Here is a 19,392-nt window from a genome sequence, read left to right on the forward strand (position 1 = left end):
CTGGAATATATTATATTCCTTGGAAGGTAATAATGTCTTTGTATTATGTTGGAAGTTGTCCAAAATCTTATGTAAAAGAGTAATACATTATATCCCATATTTATTATGGCATATTATACTCTTGTATCCATTTATTATATAAAGAGGTGTTATTTTGGATAATTATATTATCCCACATTAATATGTGAGAGTAATTCCTCCACATCTCTGGGTATATAATAGGGCCAAGTGAGCCTCTTAAGGCATATACCATTTTGTGATACCATCACATATTATCTTGTGCTCACGACATACTACCATTTGTATCGCGTTATTTGTAGTTTCTCTCTTCGTAATATTGTAGGAGATTTCTGGAGATAATAGAAGACAACCTTCCTGTGGACGTAGCCCAATTGGGTGAACCACGTATATCTATTGTATTCTTATATGTTGTATTTTTTTTCCTTTTTCTCTTTTCGTTTTTATTTATATGTTGATATATTGTTGGTTTCTTAGATAGATAGATAGTTTAGTAGATCTAATATTCTAACAGTATTCTTTTTGTTTTGTTTATGAATAATATAATACAAAAACAAAAAAACAATCATTAGCACTCACTCATGTTTCACAACCTTATGCAATGGATTATTTGCATATAAATTCATTAGATTGTTTAATTGTTTTGCATTAGAATAATTATTCAAAATTGTCTAGTGAAATCGATAATCAAGTGACAAAGAAAGATCCTTCCAAATAAGTTCCATGGTGAATAACTCGCGTAGGCTTGCCTTGAATACCTGAGATAATTGAGGAGAACTAATTTAGATGCTTGATATTTTCAAGAGACTGGTTATATTGGTGAGGTAAAAAAAATGAATGGATGTTGCTAGTGTTAAAAGACAATAATTTCTTCATATAATCTTTATCTTATTCTTTTTTCCAATAAAAGAAAAAAATGAAGTTACCAAAAGGTGAACATGAAAAGTTACAGGGTTGGTCGAAACCCATGTTCTTTATCTGAGTACGCTAGAAATGATTATCTTAAGAATATTCATACATGCAATTTGCAAATGGAAAATAGATACGTGATGACTTGCGTATGTATTAAAGACCTAAGAAGATTGTAAAATACAATAATATTCAGTAATAAATACCATAACTTAATGCGCGGTTTATTGGATAGTACTAGTAAAAAAATACTGAAGAAAAATTCAATTTCTCATACAATTTAGAAATTAAATCAAACTTGGATGAATGGAGGGTAAAAAGGCATATCACCAATTTTGATGTTTTGGATTGTATTATAAAGATGGATCAAATAAAAGAAAAAAGGAGAACGAGTGAATGTAAATAACTTGTAAAAAGAAAAAGTCATTGGAGGCATATGAATAAACAAATGTGTTTACAGGCACCATATTTAGGCATCCAATTATGATGATCGAAAAAAATGAAAATTAGAAGATTGATGACGGCTACCAATAGGTAAAACGAATACAACTATTTGGCATCCATTAGACAGTCAATGGAAGAAGATAAAGGCTACTCATTTGCAAAAGAATATCTATAAAAGGCAGCAGACCACATCAAACAAAGGATTTCCACTCACCATATACCTACATGCTACCAAAACAGTGAGTGAGGGTGTTGGCCGGTGTTGTGAGGTTTCCCTTTTTATTGTTTCTTTCTCTTATTTCTTGCATCTGATCTTTGTGAGCTAATGATGTTTGTCGGCATGCAGGCTTCATCCCAAGATAACTCAAGGGTGCGAAGGAAAAGGTCTATAAGTTAAAGGTCAATGAAGATATCATATTTATTTTCCATTCCATTTATATTCTTCATTATTTGTAGGTGTTGACACCTAATCATGTTAATTCTTGTACAGTTTTGTAGTCTTGGGTATTAACATTTGCTGTCCAGTCATATCAGAATTATATTTTTTCCCATTAAGAGTAAAATTTTGCAGCAGAAGTTTTTGTTACAGTATGCATTCAATCATATCCCTTGTGGGAATAGTTCTCACTGGCAAGGAGAACTATCCTGAGTGTTCCCGGATGATAAAACAGACCCTCATTTTCAATGATTTGTGGAAAGGAGTGTGCATTGGAGATGGAGACAAACAGCTAGAATAGCCTACCTCAAACAAAGAGCTCACCATTTGGGAAAATAAGAACAGAAAAGCCTATGCATTAATTGCAGCATCTGTAAGTGAAGAGGTGAGTCACCATATTACGCCATTTTCAACTGCTTTCGAAGCCTTACAAAAGCTGAAAGAACTCTATGACTCACATTCTGCACTTGAAGTTGTTCAACTCATGATTAAACTCTTCACTCTTGAATTGCAAAATAATGATCCTCTTGCTCTTGCATCTGAAGTAAAGTCTATAATGCATGATATCCAAGCCACTAAAATTGATTTGGATATTCCTCTTATCGCTTTTCTCAAGGCACTTTATCCTACTTGCTCCAATTATCTTGAGTCATTGCAAGCAAATGGAAACCTTAAAGACATTACCTTTGACTCTCTTGTGAAAATTTGCTAAAAGAGAGAAAGCTTTTGGAAAGAAGATAGCCCCTGAATCTTCTGAAGAGGCTGTGTGCCTTGCTCATAAAGAAAAGCATCATGCTTAAGATTCTTTCAAAGGAAGAGGTGGTCGAAGAGGAAGAGGAAGATATTTCAGAGGCAGGGGGGGCAGACACTCTCAAGGAGAAAAGGCAGATTTGCACTGCATATGCTGCAAAAGAAATGGATCACATGATGCCTCTACATGCAAGTTACCTTGGGACAAAATTGAGCAGCAAAGAAATCAACCCAAAGGTAAAACTGATGATACAGACAAAGGTAAAGAACCTGAATCTGCTCACTATGTTGTGGCACAATGTAATATTGGAGTAAATGAAGATTTATTTAATGCTTCACTTGCTTCTTGGAAAAATGATTGGTTGCTTGATTCAGGAGCAACTTGCCACATGACTCATAGAAAAGATTTTTTTGAAGAATTTACTGACAATGTTGATGGAGCAGTATACTTTGCAGACCAATAAAAAATCAGGCCATCAAGGCTTGGCACAATCAGGCTTAAATTGCTGGTCTTCCTAACTTTCTTCCGCGTCATGTTCTATATCTCCCAAAGCTGAAGAGAAACTTGTTATCCTTGGTCCACATCCACCAACAAGGTCACTCCATTCATATGTTTGATGGCAAGCTTGAGGTGAGAAAATCATCTGACCAGTCACTTGTCATGAGGGGAATAGAAGAAGAAAGGCTTCTCAAGCTGCAAGGTACCTCTGCTCGTGCACAACATTTCTCATACAATTATCATTATGAAGAAGGTACACTTCCATCAAGTTTATTATGGCATGCCAGATTTGGACATTTGAACTATGACAGCCTCTACTTGTTGAAGAAAAATGGTGTTGTTGGTTTGCCTACAATTCCTAGGAAATTTAAGCAATGTGATGCTTTCATTCTAGGAAAGCATAGCAAACAGTCTTTTCATGATTCATATTCAAGAGCACATAGAAAACTTGAACTCATTCATTCAGATTTATATGGTCCAATGCCTGTTCCTTTTGCAACTGGAAATAAATATATGATGACATTTATTGATGACTACACCAGAATGTGTTGGGTTTATTTATTGAATAAAAAATTTGATGCTTTTCAAATATTCAAGAACTTTCATAAATAGATTGAAAATGATGCACAATATCATATTGGGTCTATTCACACTGATAATGGAAAAGAATACACATCAAATGAATTTGAAAACTATCTTCGCCAACATGGGATCAAACATCAAACGACTGTACCTTATAATCCCCAAAAAAATGGTGTAGCTGAAAGAATGAATAGGACAATCTTAAATATGGTACGCTCCATGCTTTTCTTCAAAAATGTAAAAACAATGTTTTGGGCTACTGCCATTCTATGTGCTGCATATATAAAGAATAGATTTCCATCTAATGCTATTAGAAACAAGACTTTATATGAAATGTGGTATGGGCATGTTCCTTCAGTAAAGAATCTTAGGGTCTTTGGTTCCACTTGTTATGCCTTGATACCAAAGGTACATAGAAACAAACTTGCTGTAAGAAGTCGTAAGTGTATCTTCCTGGGGCATTCAAACACCTCCAAAGCTTATCATCTCTATGATGAAATCAATAAAAAGTTTTTTGTATCTAGAGATGTAATTTTTCTTGAATCATCCAAACCTAACAATGTTGTTGAGCAGCAACTTGATCGCTTGGATAGATTCGCAAATGAAAAATCATTTCAAGAATTTGATAATCAGATTCCACATCTTGAAGGGGGGATTCCTATACTAGATCAACATGTGGAATCTTCTTCGGAAGAACTCTCTCCTCTGCATGAAACTCCAACAACGGATGATGCTTTAAGTGATGTGATTGATAGAATTGGGAGACTCAATCTTGATTTAGTCCCAACTCAATCAACGAAGCAGCCTGGACCATCTGAGAAAGGTCCCCCAAAGTGGCTAACAAAGACACTTGAAAGTGTTCATCCTGATGAGGTTGGAAAGACAGGAACTAGAAATTCAAACCGGCAAAATGGAGGTGATGTAGATGACTCTAATTCGCCTGTCGATACAGATGTTTCTTATGATTGTGAATTGAACTTGTCTACAGATTTTGAACCAACTTCCTTCAAAGAAGTTGCTTCTCATGATGAGTGGAAAGAAGCGATGCAAAAGGAGTATGATGCCCTCATAAAGAATGGCACTTAGAAGCTGGTTGATCCTCCATTAGGAACCAAACCAATTGGCTCCAAGTGGGTCTACAAGAACAAGTTGATGGCTCACTTGACAAGCACAAAGCTAGGCTTGTGGCAAAAGGTTTTGCACAGAAGGAAGGGATCGATTATGAGGAGACTTTTTCCCCCACAGCAAAATGGGCTACCATCCGAACACGCTTTGCCTTAGCAGCTCAGAACGGCTAGAAAGTCCATCAAATGGATGTAAAAACTGCTTTCTTGAATGGAGATCTAAAAGAGAATGTTTTTATGTCCAAGCCTGAAGTATTTGTTGTGAAAGGACATGAACAAAAAGTATGCAAACTTGTGAAATCCTTGTATGGCCTCAAACAAGCACTGCGAGCCTCGTATGAAAAAGTAACTAAGCATCTTCTGAAACTCAATTTCAAACATTATGATCTTGATGATGCAACTTTATTTGTCAAGAAAGTTGGCAAAACAGTTGTATATCTTGTGGTATATGTAGATGATCTTTTGATGACAGGGAACAATGAAAGCTACATTGCATCCATAAAGAAAGAATTGGGGAAAAGTTTTGAAATCACTGATTTGGGCTATGTTCATTACTATCTTGGTATTGAAGTAACTCAACATCCGAAGTCCATATTTCTTTCTCAAAATAAATACATTGGAGATCTGTTGAAAAGGTTTGGCATGACAGAATGCAATCCTCTTACTACTCCAATGGAACAAAACTTAAAGCTCACATCTATTAAAGGAAAAGAATTTGAGGATGCAACAAAGTATAGACAGCTTGTAGGAAGTTTTAACTACCTAACTACTACCAGACCAGACATTTCGTTTTATGTTGGAATCCTCTCCAAGTTTATGCAAAAGCCTTGTGAAGGAAATTGGTCTACTTCAAAAAGAGTTCTAAGGTACTTGAAGGGAACTCAAGACTTTGGAATCAAGTATACGTAGGTGGACGACTTCAGTTTGATTGGATACTCTGATTCAGACTTCGATGGAGACAAATAAACTGGGGTATCTACTTCAGGATATGTTATGAGTCTTGGATCAGGAGTTGTCTCACGGAGATCACGCAAACAATCAGTTCCAGCAGCTTCCACAACAGAAGCAGAATACATGGCAATAGCTGAGGCAACAAAAGAAATTGTATGGCTCGGGAAAATTCTTGAAGATTTGTAGGTAAAACAAGTACAATCAACTCCACTCATGATTGACAATACCTCTGCAATAAAGTTGGCCAAGAACCCAAAGTTCCATGATCGCACGAAGCACATCAATACTAAATATCATCTAATTCGATATCATGTTGAGGCCAAGACAATCCATCTCCGTCATTGTTCCACTAATGAGAAAATTGCAGACATCTTCACCAAATCACTTGAAAGAGAAAAGTTGAACGATTCAGAATGATGCTTGGACTCACCAACATCCCTTCAGATTAAGGGTGGGAATGTTAACACCTAATCATCGGGATTGGGTGAATAAATACAATTGATGTAAATAAATAATAAGAAATATGAACAGTCATCGGGAGATGAAGTGAACAGTCTCCCTCATGTATATAATAAAGACCAACCTGAAGGAATAACATGAATTGATTTGGTGGAGTTACTGCCTGTCTGACAGTATGTATTGATGATATGATGGTTGTGCATAAGTTTGGTTATTTCTTTCATGCCATTGATTTTTTTAAAAGTGACTTTGTCCTCTCCTTCATAATTTACGAACTATTTTACGCAGAGTTGCATTCACGTATTGAAGAAATAAAAGATTGTTCATTTACTATTCGGAATCCCCTCGTGTTCTGTAGCATTTCATTTCTTATGCATAACAGTTTTTTTCATTTACCTTAGCTTCTTTCTTAAAATTTTACTACTTAGGTGTTTTGTAAATAAATTTTTGTTACATAAATGTTTTCTTTTACTTTTCTTTAAATTCAATTTTTAGATTTTAGTTTTATTGCTCCATTCTTTGAATATTTCTCTAAGTTTTAATTGTTTTGATCTCAACTTTCCTTCCTTTTACTTTTAATTTTGTTAAATCATTTGACTTTTTACTTCTTCTTCTTTTTTGTTTATCATTAAATAAAAGGAAATAAAAATCATATGATTTCTAAAATACAAATATATATATATATATATATAGATAATACAAATACAAAAAAAGCAATCATTAGCACTCATGTCTCACAACTTTATGCAATACACTATTTGCATATAAATTCAAGATTGGATTTGGTTGTAACAGGTGTAATTGTTGTCTCATCAATATTCATAAGAAAATTGCACATTTATTCACTTAATAAGATTTCTTTTTTCTATTAAACAAACACAGTTACAACAATTTAAATACATAATTAAAGAGTTAATTTCACAAGTTATGTACATGGTTCACTGGAAACTCATTAGTTATACAACTTAGAAGTTATGGTTTCAAACCCCAAAAAGTTATTTTTTCAAACTAAAATTATCTTAACAAAGGAGTTAATTATTATTCTTCTACGATATCTAATTGTTGTACAATAAAATTTTATCAAAATCAAGCAACAATTAAAGCAATGCTAAGTATACAATATGCTTTTTTTATTCTTTTATGTATCTAATATTTGATATAATAGGAGGATATTGCCTATTTAATTGTCTATGCATGAATAGTGTCATTGCCAATTTCATTTCTTTAATTTACAAGTTACGACAATGTATGCTCTATAGTACTTTGTGCCTTTTAGCCTAAGTTCTGAGTAGCTCACTGTCTTTTTGTATTTATGTAGCTTGTGCCCTTCAGTGCTTTAAGGACTAAACCTTGATAACTAACTGGCTCATTGTTTTTGTAAAATTTTACTTGTAGATTCAACAGATTATGTGATATGCTAAAACACAAGACAAGAATCTACTATACTCTTCAACGGAAACTAAAATTGATCAATGAAAACAATAAGAAGAAAAGAAAGAATATCAATCGCACATAACACAATATTTCTCTGGGGAAAGCAACTGCTAAAAACCTCGACTATCTATATTACATTAACTAGAAGATCTGGGAAGAAAATACAATGATTGTTCATCATGAACAAATCTTGCACTAGTACAATCTAACTCTCTACTTCCTAGGCTGACTCTGGCCAACACTTAGCCAATTTACTAGCCTTCCAATCCCTACTTCCTTGTGCAATCCCTAAAGGAATTAACCCATATTTAATTGGGAAATCCATTCTTCATAACTACGCAATCCAAACATAGGTCCTCGGGTGATTGCATGCACTATTTGTACAGCTCAAAAAATTATACAATTGATAGTACATTGTCCCTGAACCCTAATTTCAACTGGATCTTCCTATGAACTGACATGCATGAATTAATTTTGAGTGAATTATCAGTTATCTGATTGATCACTACATGTGAATTAAATCCAGTTTAATTCACTTGACCACTCACTAGTTCCTCCAACAGTTATAACTAGTTTAAATGAATTTAACTCAGATAAACTGAAATAAATAATTAAAACTCAATAAGAACTCAATCTGGGCCCCTAAAATTTAGGGATCACTCTACATGACTCCAGATAAACTTTGTTAGTTCCCTATAATACTAGTGATTCCGCCATTACTATTGTCGTTGTATCCCTTATTGTTATTGTTGTACCCCTATTGTCCCCATATTGTTATTATTGTGCCCCATAGGATCCCACTATTGTTATTTTTGTGCCTTTATATTATTATTGTTAGGTCGGTTTTGGTTATATTGTGACCCCTTAGGCTCCTATATATAGAAAGAAGGTTTTTTCATTTGAATCATCCAAAAATTGTTCATTTGTGTAATGTAAAGGAGGTTTCCACCTCGAAGAGGCTTATTTCTTAGGCGTTGATCTATCTTTTCTATCCTTTTGTGAGTTGGTTTCATAACATTTGGTATCAGAGCTTTGGATTCTAGGGTTTCGCTGCTCCAAACAGGTCATCATGGAATTTTCGCTATAACTTTTTTGCCACAAAGTTTCCGAAGCTTAAAAAAAACCCATTTGAGACAGAATCGGTCTAAACCTCGGACCCAAATTTTAGATCTTGTCTCGCTATATTTTCGGAGATATAATCTGAGGAAGTTAGGGTTTTTGCAGACCCCCGAATTACATTACAAATAGGTGACCTTGGGAAAATCATCATAACTTTCGCTCTGAGCATCAGATTGAATTTTCGTAACAAGTTAAAAAAAGAGAACGGACTATAGTTTTTTGGGTATCATTTTCAGAACCTAAGGTTGAAACAGTGACCTGCTACATGTCGTACAACTTCGCTCTATTGAACCAGTCTATACTCAGGTCATCGTAGGATATTTGGCATAACTCTTCATTGGAGAATCCAATCTTGATAAGACTAGCGGGGTTAGAAATATTACTCATAGGGTTACTGCAAAAATATATTTTAGACCTTGGAGATCCAAAATTACAGAGATACATCAGATTCAATATCGAGCTCCTACAAAGTGAGAAAAGGTGTGTAGTTTTTTTTAAATTTTTGCATAAGCTTGGTTTGAAAAATTAGTTTGAAGGAATTCAAAAGGCATAGTGAAGCATTATTATCAGTAATTTATGCCCCGAAGAAAGAAAATTGAAATGCCTAGTAAGCAACCTAAAATCTCTAGCATGACTCATGAAGAAGATGAAGAAATGCAACATGATATATCAAAATTACAAGACCAAGTGCAACAAATTTCACTCGCATAAAAAGTAACAGAAGCTAAGATGGACGATGTGGAAGCTAAGATGGATCGCATGGAAGCTAAGATGGATTATTTAAAGAAAGGCATGGAAGATTTGAAGACAGATTTGACAAAGTTTCTACAAGAAATGCTTACTAATGGGGAAAGGGTAGTAAAGGAAACTCATGATGAGAACAAAATAAATGTTAATCATGATTTCATAGACTCTAATATTGGATCAAAGAACCACCATGTTCCAAAGATTGATATGGGGAAGTTTGATGACAAGGATCTCGGAACATGGTTACTACAGATGGAGCAATTTTTCGATCTCCATAATGTGCAAAACACACAAAAGGTACGCATTGCAACTTTATATTTGGAACCAAATAAGTTTGTATGGTATCGATGGCTTTGCTCTCGTAAAAAAATTGTCACATGGGCTATTTTTACAGATGAAATGATAGCACATTATGAGGATACAAAAATCAACACTTTTTTAAGCCAATTGATAAATCTCAAACAAAAGGGTTAAATGATGGAGCACATTGAGGACTTCCAAAAATTGAATATAAGGGTAAAGGGTATTCCAGAGGAGCATAGGATTCATGTGTTCCTAGGGACTTTAAAAGATAACATCAAACATGAAGTTCGCCTTTGGGAACCATATTCGTTGGAGAAGGCATTCAGGTTGGCAAGAAAAATGGAAAGCAAAATTATGGAAACAAGGAATCCTACCACTCACAATCATAAAGATGGAAGTGTTGCTATCCCTAGCCATCCACAACCTACAAGGTTGACACCACAACAATTGGAAGAAAAAAGAGAAAAAGGGCTTTGTTACAGTTGTGATAGAAAATACAAGGTCATAAGTGTGCCGAGAATAAATTATTTTACATAGATTGTGAAAAGGAGGAAGAAAAGGAACAAAAAACATCAAAAGAAGAGGATATACACCAGGAACAAACCCTAGAAAAAGAAGAAATGAATCCTACCATATCTTGTAATGCATTGGTTGGAATTACCACTCCTCAAACGATCAATATAGAAGGGCATATCAAGAAGAAAAAGGTAATAGTGTTGATTGATTTGGGAAGTGCCCATAATTTAATTCATTGTAAGATAGCCAAGGAATTGAATTGCTTCCTATATCTAGCACCAGAGTGTCAATTGATGGTCGCAAGTGGAGGAATCATAAATTTCTCAGGAAAGTGCCATAATATCAAGATATCCTTGGGAGAATATGTATTGAATAGCCCAATGCTTTCCATTCCAATGGGTGGTGCTAATGTTGTACTAGGAGTCTGATGGCTACAATCCTTGGGTACAATAGCTTTTAATTTTCATGAAATTCTCTTTAGAAGGAAAGGAATTTGAATTAAGGGGTATCGCAGGGAAATCGGGAAAGATAATCAGCTCTAACGGAATGACAAAGCTTCTAAAGAAAGAACAACGAGGCATAATTGCACAATTATGTTCACTAGAGGTTCCCACATCGAAATCATCCATTTCTCCAAATCTCCAAAAAGTCTTGGACAATCATTCTAAGATATTTGAGACTCCCAAAGGCCTCCCACCTATCCGTGATCATGATCATGTTATTAATTTGATTCCAGGAAGTGTTCCTCTAAACATCAGACCTTACAAATATCCCTATGTCCAGAAGAGTGAAATTGAACGTATGGTTGCAGAAATGCTAGAGGCTAGTATAATTCAACCTAGTCAAAGTTCTTTCTCTACTCCAGTAGTATTGGTTCACAAGAAGGATGGATCATGGCGCATGTGTCCAGATTATAGGGAGCTCAACAAGCTCACTATTAAAGATAAATTTCTCATTCTTGTCATTGATTAATTTTTGGATGAATTGCATGGATCAATTTACTTCACCAAGTTGGATCTTCATTCAGGATATCATCAAATCATAATGAAGACTAAAGGCATTCCAAAAACAACATTTAGAACTCATGAGGGTCACTATGAATTTTTGGTCATGCCTTTTGGCCTTACTAATGCACCCTCTACATTTCAAGATTTGATGAATTCCATTTTCAAACCCTTCCTTAGAAAATTTATGTTAATATTTTTTTATGATATACTAATATACAGAAAGTCTTGGAAGGATCATGTCCAACATGTTGACATGGTTCTCAATCTATTGGAGGAGAAACAATTATATGCAAAAATCTCCAAACGTTTCTTTGTAGTAAAAGAGATAGAATATCTGGGTCATATTGTATCTCATGAAGGTGTTAAGGTAGACCCTAGAAAAAGTAAAACCATTAAGAAATGGAAAATCCCCACATCCATAAAGCATCTACGAGGATTTCTCAGGTTGAAAGGGTATTATCGCAAGTTTGTTAAGAATTATGGGAGAATAGCAGCACCTCTAACAACATTATTGAAGAAAGATGCATTTTCATGGACTCTAGAAGCAACGAAGGCCTTTGAACATCTTAAAGAGGCAATGTGTCAAGCACCAATCTTAGCTACACCAACCTTCACAAAAACCTTCATTGTGGAATGTGATGCCTCAAGAAATGGAATTGGTGTTTTTTTAATGCAAGAAGAAAGACTCATTGCTTTCAAAAGTCGTCCAATCAAAGGAAAGTATTTACACAAAGCTATTTAAGAGAAAGAAATGTTGGCAATATTACATGCACTTAAGAAATGGTGACCCTACCTAATGGGGAGACACTTCAAGGTAAAAGAGATCATGATAGTCTTAAATACTTTTTAGAACAAAGATTATCTTCAGAAGAGCAACAAAAATGGGTCACAAAGATGTTGGGTTATGACTTTGAAATCATCCACAAAAAAGGGAAGCAAAATGTTGTGGTAGATGCACTCTCAAGAAAGGATGAGGATGTGGAAGCATTTCTTTGCGCCATTTCTATTATCCAACCAAATTGGATAAACGAAGCAAGGGATGAATGGAAGAATGACGAGGAAGTGTGGGCACTCATTCAAAAGATACAACAAGATCCCAGTACATCTGATACATTTAGCTGGAAAAATGGTTCATTATGGTACAAGGATCGATTATACCTATGTAAGAATTCCCAACTCAAACAAAATATTCTTCGGGAATTGCACACCTCTCCCTTAGGAGGGAACTCGTGATTTCTAAAAACCTACCACGGGGTTAAGAAGGATTTTTTTGGGATGGCCTTAAATCGGATATTCAAAAGTTTGTGGCAGAATGTTTGGTTTTCCAACAAAATAAAGTTGAAACAATTAAGACCCCATGACTATTACAACCTTTATCCATTCCAAGCCAATGTTGGGAGGAGGTTTCAATGGATTTTATCATAGGTTTACCCAAGTCTGAAGGAAAGAGTGTTATCATGGTGGTAGTTGACAGACTTACCAAGTATGCACACTTTTGTTCATTATCTCATCCATTTAAAGTGAATACGGTTTCTACTGCATTTATGGAAACAATTCAAAAGCTACATGGAAACCCAAATATTATTGTAAGCGGCAGATATCCCATTTTCACTTGAAATTTTTGGACAGAATTATTTTCTTCTCTTGGTACTCAGTTAGCTCGTAGCTCATCCTATCATCCTCAATCTGATGGGCAAACTGAGATAGTAAACAAATGTTTGGAAGGATATCTTCATTGCTTTGTATCTAATAAATAGACACAATGGGTCAAATGGTTGCCTCTGGCTGAATGGTGGTATAACACTTCCTTCCATACTGCAACAAAAATGACCCCATTTGTGGCACTTTATGGATATCATCCACCATCCATCACATTATATTTAAGAGAAAATTCTAAGGTTCAAGCAGTGGAACATCACATCGAGCATCCGCAACAAGTTCTCCAACTCTTAAAGGATAACCTCACCTTGGCGCAGAATAGAATGAAACAATAGGCAGATCAACATCGCAGCGAAAGAAGTTTTGATGTAGGTGATTGGGTATTCCTACGGCTATAATCATATAAACAAATGTCCCTCAAGCAAGCTAAAAAGGATAATAAATTATCACCAAAATATTATGGTTCGTACAAGGTGTCGCAAAGGATAGGTACTTCCCGAGTGCACCCATTTTTCCATGTTTCATGCTTAAAGAAGGTTATAGGTGACAAGATTCTAGTTCAAACAATATTGCCAGAACTTGATGAGGAATGAAAAATCATATTGGAACTTGAAGCAGTCAAAGAAATAAGAACTCGAAAGTTACGAAATCAATCAATTTCAGAGTATCTCATCAAGTGGAAGAACTTACCCATTGAAGATTCCACATGGGAGGATGATAATTTTATACAGAAGCATCCAAAACTACTCAAGCATTGAGGAAAACACTTTTTTGAAGGAGAGAGGCATTTTAGGTCCCTATAATACTAGTGGTTCCCCCACTACTATTGTCATTGTATCCCTTATTGTTATTGTTGTACCCCTATTGTCCCCATATTGTTATTGTTGTACCTCTATTGTCCCCATATTGTTATTATTGTGCCCTATAGAATCCCACTATTGTTATTTTTGTGCCTTTATATTATTATTGTTAGGTCGGCTTTGGTTATATTGTGACCCCTTAGACTCCTATATATAGAAAGGAGGTTTTTTCATTTGAATCTTCCAAGAATTGTTCATTTGTGTAATGTAAAGGAGGTTTCCCCCTCTATGAAGCTTATTTCTAAGGCATTGATCTATCTTTTCTATCTTTTTGTGAGTTGGTTTCATAACAAATTTCCAACTCGAATTTCCTAAGTCAATTAAATCAATTTAACTTAATTAGCTATTACAAGTTGTTATGAGAATAGAATTTCTACTTAATTCACAATTTAATTCAAGGACAAATTAAATTGGAATTTCTTATTGCTATTTTTAACACTCTGTAACACCCTCCTCCCACATCTACCCAAGCAACCGACCAGCGGGGGTAAAAATGCGACGAGAGGCCACTATGATATGATTCAACCTCCTAATTCACATTAAGGAAGTGGAACTGATGGAAACACACCATATAGACATCCAACATCATCAAAAAAAACCTCAGAGGACAAGTCAGCCACTCAAACAGCCTGTCCCTGTGTCCCACTATTGTTTTAGGTCTCTTGGGCCATAGTCTCTCTCATGCTATGGGCAAGGGAGTGACCAACAACCTAAAGTTGCTCTCATAGGCCTGCCTACCAGTGACTGTGGACCAAAATTGCCAATGTTGTGCTAGCAACCCCAGGATTTAAGCCACTTTTTCAGGCTCAGAGCCCAGGTCACTGCCCAGAATTGATTCATCTCTTCAAATCAGTAAGATAACATGGAAATGATAGTACTAAAGCAAATACTTGTTCAAGACCTTGATTGTACCCCTACTAGCCATGACACACATTTCGTCAAACATATTGCAAATGTGTAATCTACAGGTGTAATTCACAGTTCTGAGCATAGGTGTCTCATACTTAGATGAGAATAGCTAAGAACCATTGATGCCACAACGCATCAACTTCCATTCCATCCATTAGGTCATAGATACATTTATCATTCAATTATAAGTAAAAACATGATTAGAGCCACACAGGGCTGTTGTCATAAAACACATACATAACTAGCATAATAGCAACTGAAAATACTCATGAAAGTATAGTCACATAGACCACATATAATCCTTCAAAATTCTCATATAAATACAAGGAGAAATAACCTTTCATTAATGATTCAAAATCTAAACCCGGGATGGGATTTCCATGTTCCACCCGACCGTAGAATGGTTGAGCCAAATCTCTCTTCAGCCATTAACCCCCGTTCCATATTCCAAGTATGAATGTGGTATCTCATGGAACACATCAATCAAAACTCATATAGGGATTCCAGAAGCCATCCACCTCAACCCATCAAACAGTTATTCCACCTCAAGATCAGACATCACAAAACCATCATCATATTGGTCTCCATCCAAGCCATTCAGGGCTTCTAGAGCGTTTATTCCAACTAAGGCTTCTTGGACCAATAACTCAACCCGCAGCTATCATTGGGCTTCTAGAGCGTTTGTCCAATCAAGGCTTCCAAGACTAGTAAATCAACCCAACAAGGGCTTCCAAAGAATTTTTCCAACCAAGGCTTCCAAAACTAGTAACTCAACCCAAGATGTTATAGGGCTTCCAGAGCGTTTGTCAACCAGGGCTTCCAGGAACTAATAATTCAACCCAAGCTAAGGAAACATGAGAACCAACCAAAACAAAACAATGAAAATAAACCCACAATCACCATGGCTATCCAAAAAATGGCAAGTCTAGGCAATCCATTGTCAATCCAGGCAATCCTCCATGCCAATGACATATCACAACCAAAAAACCACATGCATGCCAAAACTAGTGAATAAATCATACATGCAACTCGGTACCTGCAATAAAATCTGATGTAGTTGTTGATCTCAATGCCTCCTTGCGATTTCCTGCTTTTCCTTTGCTTCCTTGGTCCAAAAATCCAAGTATGACACACCCTCCAAGGCTGCTCCAAGAAAAATTTATGTTTCCAAGAGTATGAGAGAGAGCTCCAACACTGAAACGAAAAAGGTTACCAACTGGTCCTCAGAAGCCTTTTTATGGGTGAGGCCTCTACTTTCCTCATTTTCCATTATTTTTCTTCATTTCTTCATATGAAACATGTGACCTTTCACCTCCCTTTTCTCCTAATTTCCATTATTTTCATAAATAAATGTGACAAAAATGCCATTTTTCCTTTCCAAAGCCTTAGCCATTTCCTTTTCCAATTTCCTCAGGTATAAACAACCAAATGAACACCCCTTAGGATGTATTGCCCAACATTCAACTTGGAATAAGTGTCCCATCAACCGTGGTTATTTTTTTTAACTTTTATTACATGGAATTTTCACCAGGGCTATTACAGAACCCTCCCCCTTGGGGGACACCGTCCTCGGTGTTCAATCACACATATACCTCAGCAACCCATTGAAAGAAGACATACTTCTCATGGAGCTTTATAACACAGCTCGACACAATATTTACAATGAAATATCTGCTCAAGAGAAAAACATCATAACAACATGACAACATACCGCATAGTGGAGCTTTATAACATAGCTCATTATGGTATTTACAATGATCATCCTGCTGAATTCCAACTCATATAACATCATAAAATCATGATAACATAATAACATGACACCCATACCGCATAGTGGAGCTTTATAACATAGTTCATTACGGTATTTACATCCATACATGGGCGTACATATAGAAACATCATCAAAATATGGATACCAAAACATATGCCAAATCATATACCAAAGCATATATCAAAACATATACTAAACACCATGTCTAAGCATATATCAAAACATCATATAGCATATATCAAACCATCATAAAGAAAATATCAACCACCATAAATCAAATACCAAACCATCATAAAACATATACCAAACCACCATAAAGCAACTACCAAACCACCATAAGCAAATACCAAATCACCATATCAAGTTTCTTTGCCTCAACCAATAAACAAGGAAGGATACATGGCCCACATCTGATCCACCATCTCCCATGTAGCTTCATCGAGCCCAAATTGCTTTCATTGCACTTTAACTTGCTCGATTTATCAAGCTGCTTTGCCTCAACCGGAAAACAAGGAAGGATACATGGCCCGCATCTAATCTGCCATCTCCCATGTAGCTTCATTGGGCCCAAAGTGCTTCCATTGCACTTTAACTTGCTTGATTTCTCAGTTCTGGAGCATGAGCACCTTTTTCTACAATATACATTGAGGCTCTGGCTAGAATTCTCCATCTAGTTCCACCTGCAATATAGACTAGTCAATCACGTGATCAACATCCTTAACATACTTCTTAAGCAAAGATACATGGAAAACATCATGGACCTTCACTATTGGAGGCAGTGCAAGTCGATAGGCTATTGGCCCAATCCTCTCAATGATACTGAAGGGTCCACAAAACCATGGTACCATCTTGGCACATGAGCCAATCCGCAAGGAGCTCTTCTTCGATTTTATGTGCAAGTATACTTGTTTCCCAACCTATAACTCCTTGAACAACTTGTTCCTCTCTTCATAACTCTTCTTCCTATCCTGTGTTTCCTTTAGATTCTTCTTGATTACTTGCATTTCATGTTCCATGTCTACCAACATATCTGGTCCAATCAATACTCTACTAACTGAATCACTCCAACTGATAGGAGTGTTAAAACTCCACCCATACAGTGCCTCAAAAGGACTCATCCTCAATGACTCATGATAATCGTTGTTGTATGTGAACTCTACCAAGGGGAGATAATCTTCCCACTTCCACTACTAATGCATCACATACATCCTCAACATGTCCTCTAATATCTTGTTGACCCTCTCTGTCTGTCCATTTGTCTGTGGATGATAAGTTGTGTTGAAAGCCAACTTTGTGCCCAAACCTGCAAATAGCTCCTTCCAAAACTTGGAAGTGAACTTTGCATCCCTGTCTAATACAATCCTCTTTGGAACACTGTGTAGTCTAACTACACCTCTGATGAATACTTGTGCCACATCACTAGCTGAGAACGTAGACTTCACCAGAATGAAGTGTGCAACTTTGTCAACTTGTCCACAATGACCATGATGGAATCATGCAGCTTCACTGTCTTTGGAAACCCTATGATGAAGTCCGGAAATGACCTCCCATTTCCATTCTGGAATCTCAATCGGTTGTATCAGTCCACTTGGATGCTTACACTCTGCTTTCACTCGCTGACAATCAAAACATCTAGCCACAAACTCTGCTACATCCCTCTTCAAGTTCAGCCAATAGTAAGATCTCTTCATTGTTTTCAGTGTCTTCTAGTAACTTGGGTGACCTGATTACGGTCCGCATGAAACTCCCTCAAGATCACCTTCTTGAGATCATTGTCATCTGACACATATATCCACTATGCGGTATGTTGTCATGTCGTTATGATGTTTTTCTCTTGAGCAGATCTTTCATTGTAAATATTGCGTCAAGCTGTGTTATAAAGCTCCATGAGAAGTATGTCTTCTTTCAACGGGTTGTTGAGGTATATGTGTGATTGAACACCGAGGACGGTGTCCCCCAAGGGGGAGGGTTCTGTAATATCCCTGGTGAAAATTCCATGTAATAAAAGTTAAAAACAATAACCACGGTCGATGGGACACTTATTCCAAGTTGAATGTTGGGCAAGACATCCTAAGGGGTGTTCATTTGGTTGTTTATGGCTAAGGAAATTGGCAAAGGCAATGGTTAAGGCTTTGGAAAGGAAAAATGGCATTTTTGTCACATTTATTTATGAAAATAATGGAAATTAGGAGAAAAGGGAGGTGAAAGGTCACATGTTGCATGTGAGGAGGAAAATGAAGGAAAATAATGGAAAATGAAGAAAATAGAGGCCTCACCCATAAAAAGGCTTATGAGGATCAGTTGATAACCTTTTTCAGTTCAGTGTTGGAGCTCTCTCTCATACTCTTGGAAACATAGATTTTTCTTGGAGCACCCTTGGAGGGTGTGTCATACTTGGATTTTTGGAGCAAGGAAGCAAAGGAAAATCAGAAAAGTGCAAGGAGGCATCGAGATCAACAACTACATCAGATTTTCTTCCAGGTACCGAGTTGCATGTATGATTTATTCACTAGTTTTTGCATGCATGGCACATGCATGTGGTTTCTTGGTTGTGATCTGTCATTGGCATTGAGGATTTCCTGGATTGACAATGGATTGCCCAGCCTTTCCATATTTTGGATAGCCATGGTGATTGTGGGTTTATTTCCATTGTTTGTTTTTGGTTGGTTCTAGTGTTTCCTTAACTTCGGTTGAATTATTAGTTCTTGGAAGCCCTGTAACAGCTTGGGTTGAGTTACTAGTTCTAGAAGCCTTGGTTGGAAAAACACTCTGGAATCCCTTGGTAGGTTGAGTTACTAGTCCTGGAAGCCTTGGTTGGAATAAACGCTCTGGAAGCCCTAGAAGGCTTGGATGGATACCAATTTGATGATGGTTTTGTGATGTCCAACAATAGTC

Source organism: Pinus tabuliformis, chromosome 8 (assembly GCF_031772625.1).
Source record: "Pinus tabuliformis cultivar Carrire ecotype Pingquan chromosome 8, CPIR1, whole genome shotgun sequence".
Classification (NCBI taxonomy): domain Eukaryota; kingdom Viridiplantae; phylum Streptophyta; class Pinopsida; order Pinales; family Pinaceae; genus Pinus; species Pinus tabuliformis.